Source organism: Leopardus geoffroyi, chromosome A1, assembly GCF_018350155.1.
Source record: "Leopardus geoffroyi isolate Oge1 chromosome A1, O.geoffroyi_Oge1_pat1.0, whole genome shotgun sequence".
In the NCBI taxonomy this organism is placed as follows: domain Eukaryota; kingdom Metazoa; phylum Chordata; class Mammalia; order Carnivora; family Felidae; genus Leopardus; species Leopardus geoffroyi.
Window position 1 is genome coordinate 234847233 of NC_059326.1, and position 5699 is coordinate 234852931.

At 45.3% G+C, this 5699-nt stretch overlaps 1 pseudogene; it reads left to right on the forward strand.

The window, feature by feature from the left end:
* Positions 1-740: 740 nt before the first annotated feature.
* Positions 741-841, forward strand: LOC123581769 (annotated as a pseudogene).
* Positions 842-5699: the final 4858 nt, after the last annotated feature.

The following is a 5699-nucleotide window of genomic DNA, read 5'->3' on the forward strand; positions in this document are numbered from 1 at the left end:
AGCAACCGCCAGAAGCCAGGAGAGAGGCATGGAACAGATTCTTCTCACAGCCTCAGGACCCAGCCCTTGCAACACCTTGATCTTGCACCTATAGACTCCAGAACCGTGAGACAATACATTTTTCTTGTCTAAGCCCCCTGTCTGTGATATTTTGTTACAGCAGTGCTAGGGAACTAATACAAAGGGTAGCATGATCACAAACTCAGGGCACTTTAATTAGGAAGGACCAGAATAGCAGAGCAGTACAGGAACCTGGCCTCAGGACAAAGCTGCTCTTAGAAGCTGACCCCATGGGGGGCTATCGATGCAAAATTCAGCAGAGAGCAGACAGCACTCAGGAAGCACTGGACAAAAGAACAGCGCAAATACAGGACAGGGGCGTGGCGGAGGGGCCAGAAGTTAAAACCACAGAAGCACAGATTTCTCTTAATTATTTGGAAAGCAAGTTGAGGTCCGGGTCTACCCAACAGGAGAGGGCAGCTTCCTGAGGGGTCACAGCCATAACAGAAAAGCAGGCGTTTGGTTTCCTTATGCCGATTTCTTGGTCTCTTTTTCCCTCGGCCTTCGGATGATCAAAAATCATTTACAGAGTTAGTTCGCCTATGTGTGGGACACTGGGGGATGTGTAAGTGTAGAATGCTTAAATACAGCTGGGACGCTGAGGCATGAAACACCCAGGAGTGTTAAGGACAATTCAGGGGCCACACGGAAGTTCAGTGTCAGAAGAGGCAGACAGCGATCGCTTCGGCAGCAATACGCTAAAACTGGAACGATTCGGAGAAGATCAGCATGGCCCCTGCACACGGATGGCATGCAGATTCCAGAAGCCTTCCACATTAAAAACAGAGGCTGATGATAGGGAGGCCACAAATGACAGCAAGGCTACGTCCATGGTTGCCGTGCAATGGCCCAACTCCAGGGCGACGCTTAATAGTTGGGGCAACCTTGGACACCCTGGCTGTGTCCATAACTCTGATGGAAATGTTCCTGAAATTTCCTGGCTATGTCCGATGCCTTCAGGAAGTTTTTCAAGACTGTCCTTTCTTAGGTTTAGAAAGTTTCTTTCGTGCTCCGGTTTCCCAGAGGTGTTTTTGTGCTTGTTTTTGTTTTTGTTGTTGTTGTTTTTTTAGATCGTAAATCTGGTTGGATTTTTTCAAATGTCTATTTTTTAAAAAATCTACCTGACATGTGTTTCTCCTTCAGTCTCCAATGGACTTAGTTATATAATAGATGTTATGGTGGTGACCCTTTCCTGCAGTCCTAGGAAAGGCCCAATAGATCATTCTTTTTTTGCCCTGTGAGGTGGGACAGGTTGTATTTTCCAAGAATGGGCTTCAGTAATATCTCCTACTTTACCTGCTCTTCCAACAGTATGATTTCTTGCCTCTTCCACTGATGGATCGCCGTCACGGTCCTTCCCTGGGAATCTAGCTACGCCACAGCTGTGGTGGAGGTGGCACAGTGGGACTTCTGAGGCCAGGTCAGAAAAGGTTCTGCCCGCTTCTCCTGAGCTGTGTGCTCCCGGAACCCACTGGCATGATGCGAGGAAGCTCCAAAGCCCACAGAGAAGCACGGAGGTGAGCTGTGGTCTCTGGCTTACTGTCGGCTAAGCTCTCAGCTCACATCCACTACCAACGTGGTGGCCATGTGCGTGAGATCCCTCAGTCCCAGGTAAGCCAGCCCGGCCGATGTGACAAGGAACAGAGGCAAGCTGTGAATGCCATACACAGCCCACACCGCAGATTTGAGAGCAAGACAGAGGATGGTTGTATTTTAAGCCACTGAGTTTTAGGGAGGTTTGTTATGCAGAAATAAATGATAAGTGATACATAATAACTGATTTTCTGCTATTTAATTTAGGATTTTTGCATTTATTTTCAGAAGGAGAATTGACTGATATTTCTTCCTTTCTCCCTTCCTTCCTTCCTTCCTTCCTCCCTCCCTCCCTCCCTCCCTTCCTTCCTCCCTCCCTCCCTTCTTTCCTTTCCTTCCTTCTTTCCTTCCTTCCTTCCTTCCTTCCTTCCTTCCTTCCTTCCTTCCTCCCTTCCTCCCTCCCTTTCCTTCCTTCCTCCCTTCCTTCTCTCCTTTATTTCTTTCCACTGTCCTTGTTGTCTGCTTTTTAATATCAAAGTTATATAACCCTTTAAAAATGAGCTGGGATGTATTTCTTGTTTTTCTAGCCTTGGAGAGCATTCAGGTAACTTGGAAATTATTTTTCCTTCATGTTTGATTAAAAAGAGATGAACTAGTGTAAAAAGCTGTCTGGGCTTGATACTTTTCATTTCTTTGAAAGAGATTTTTTTGTCTACTGGCCAGCTTATTGAAAGATTAGGATCTATTCTGATTTCCTATCAGGTCAAATTAGGTCAATTTTCATAAGTATCCTAGAAAATTGTGACATCCTCCAAGGTTTCAAAACAGGGACATATAAGTTTCATTGTAACTGAATTATGTCCCCTCATTCATGTATAATATTGTTGATTTTCTGTCTCTCGGCCTCCCTGATGTGACTGGCTGGAAGTATGTCTATTTGATTTTTATTCATCTTTTCAGCTATCAGCTTTTTTTTTTTCTGCTTATCTTTTGGCTTCTAGTGAAAGCAGAAAGAAAACGAATGAAATCGTTTTCATTTTCATCATTACCCGTCTTTATCACTCCTTTCCATATAATTTCTGGGCTCGTGATTTCTCTCTTCCTTTTTTTTTTTTTTTTTTTGTTTTTTTTGTTTTTTTACTTTTTGAGATGAACCCATAGCTTATTATTTCTGGGCAATTTCCCCTCAAAGTATAGCTTTAGAACCAAAGCAGACGTTTGATAAGAAAGGCTTGTCATTCAGTTCCAAATATTTTACACTTTCCCCTTTAACTAGAATTACCATGGCATGTATCAACCAGATGGAGACGTCTTTGGTGGTGAATGAAAGAGGTGCCATTAGCAATCTCCAGGATGACAACCAACCAGTGGGTCTTGCCCATGCAAATTCAGATGTATGGACACCCATAGATTATTTCAGAGTGTGTTTTGGTTTTCAAGTGTGTGTGTGTGTGTGTAAAGAGCAAAGAACTTCATTGATTTCTGTTATAATTACACTGAAGTCAGAAAGTTGGGTCTATGTAATAAAATTTGGAATTTGCTGAAACTTCCTTTGTGGTCTAGTGAGTGGTCCCATTTTTATAAATATACCACATGTGCTTGGAAACAATTTGTTTTCAGGGTTCCCTGTTCTCACAGATCCCATTAATTAGCCCTCTTATTCAAATCCTCTCTCTATGTATACATCTACTTCATTTATCATGTTCTGATAGAGGTATTCCAAATCTCCTGTTATGATTATGGATTTTCAATGATACCTCATTATTTATCAATTTTTGTGCTAGACATCATAAAGCTGTTTTGTTAGTTGCTTATAGATTCATATTACAGCATCTTCGTGGTTTCTTCCCTTTGTCAGGAAAACGATCTTTCTACCTTTTATGAATTTTTGATTTTATATGCTTTCAAAACTTTCGTTTGGTTGCTGGCATATCTTACTGTATCCCGTCTCTTTACTTCAACCTTTCTGTGCGTTTGTTTTAGGTGTGCCCTTGAAAAACCGTGTACCGAGATTAAAACAGCAACCATAACATCAGCAACATACGGCACTTCCAATTTGAGAGTCTGTTTTAAAACTAAATAGTTAAATCTGCTTACATTTATTCTGATCACCAACACATTTGTCCTTCATTCTTTCACCTTATTGTAGCTTCTTTTCCATGTTTGTTCTTTGCTTCGCATATTCTCTTTTTCTTGCCTTCTATTGAATTGATTATGTGTTCCTAATTCCCTTTCACCTGACCAGGTTGGACATTATATATTCTACTAAAGAGGGAACCTTAAATTTTTAAAATAAATACTGAACAAATTCTAATTTCCCATCAATATCTATCACTTTCTTATGAAATGGAGGACTGTTAACTTCATATCCTGATCTCTCCCCAATCATCTTTTTCTTCTTTGACAAATATTTAATTTCTGCCTTGTCTGACAATCCCCCTGAGGTTAGTTGTTGTTGAATGGGGAGGGAAGTATTTTACCTAATATGTCTGTGTACTCAGAGCAGAACAGAGGCTTCCCATGTAAGTTTCGTACAGCACATCGATTGGAGTCCCTGATTTCAGTAAGTTTGACAAATCAATTACCTTCACTGGGTGCCCATTTTTGGTCACACCTGTGAGAGAACATCTAGAAAAGGAGCTACCTCATTTTGCCTAAGACTCTAGGAACTGAAGAGGGAGGACGATGCATATGATGATATTTAGTAAAGGAGGAATCACTGTAGTCTGAAGAGTCCAGAGCTAACCACGGTTAGTCCTAGAAGAATGGGCAGAAAAGTTTCTTAAGAACAAGAGTGATGCAGTCAAGATGGAATTTCCTAAGATCAGTGAGCAGCAGCTTACCACAAGCTCCTTGCAGGAAGGGTTATTCTTTATAGATAGGGCAGTTTCATTAGAGCTGGCAGGAGTGGGGGAGGGCCTGCCTTCAGTAGGTGGCAGAAGTTAGGGAAGGAAGTGCTGAGTGGGAGGTGGTTGGAAGGAAGAATTTCAGGAGGTGGATGCTAGCTGCACACGAGAGGAAGGAAGGGGGGCCGGCGCTGACTGCAAGGGTTCCAACCAGAGGAAGGAAGGGGGGCCGGCGCTGACTGCAAGGGTTCCAACGGTGGGGCAGGGAAACGACCTTTGTTGGGCCTTTCATGGAAGCTTTTGGATTTCCATCTAGGTGGGGGTTTGTGAAGGCGCTGCACCGTATGGTGCATGGAGATGACTGGCCTCTGGTGGGACTGGCAGGAGTTAGTGCTGGACGGCCTCAACTGTGACGCCAGGCTTTAGTCACCCTGAGCTGTCCTGGGTGTACTCCTTTGGGGAAGGCAGATAGTTCACTACTGGGAAAGTCGCAGGTCCAAAGCCCAGCACGAGCTGACTTTCAGTGCCAGGGCCAAGGCTGGGTGGCTCCAAGAGGGCCTGAGCCTGGCTGAGGGAGGCCAGCCTCCAGGGGAGCAGGTGGGGGTGGGGTGGGGGGGGTGCCTGCTGGACTCTGCAAATAAAGAAATGCAGGAGTGAGTGGTATCCGAGATCTTAAAGATGGTTATGTCAGGGTGCAGGATTTCAGGTGTCTTTCCCTCTTTCTTCATTATATTTTTTCCTGTATTGTTTTAATTATTTGCAATGAGTAATTTGTATATTCAGAAAAAAAAAAGTCATTTTCCTCGTGGGGATAAGCTACTGTTTCCAAGCACTGCCTGTTGCGCTCGGGGTCTTAAACCAGTCTAATCTCAAGCAGCTGTCTGCACTCAATATTCCAAGTTGATGGACGAGAACGAAGGCTCAGAGGCTAGCTTGCGCAGGGCTAGGGGAGGCAGAACGAGGTGTCGCAGGTCCCCAGGGCTAGCTCCTGGCGGGCCTCAGAGCAACAGGGCAGTCCTGAGGACTGACAACACCTGGGGCCCCGGTTTAGCTGGAAGGATCCCGCTCACCTGGGCGGCTCGGGGCTGCTGGGGCGGGGCTGAGCTGGCTTCCGTCCCTCCCTGCGCTCGAGCTCCGCCCCCGCACGCCGATCCCGGCCCAGACCACGCCCCCAACGCTCGCCCCGCCCACAGCCTAGGTCCCGCCCCCCCCGGCCGCGCGGGTAGCCCCTCAGACCCCGCCTCCTGCCTCTGGAGGAAA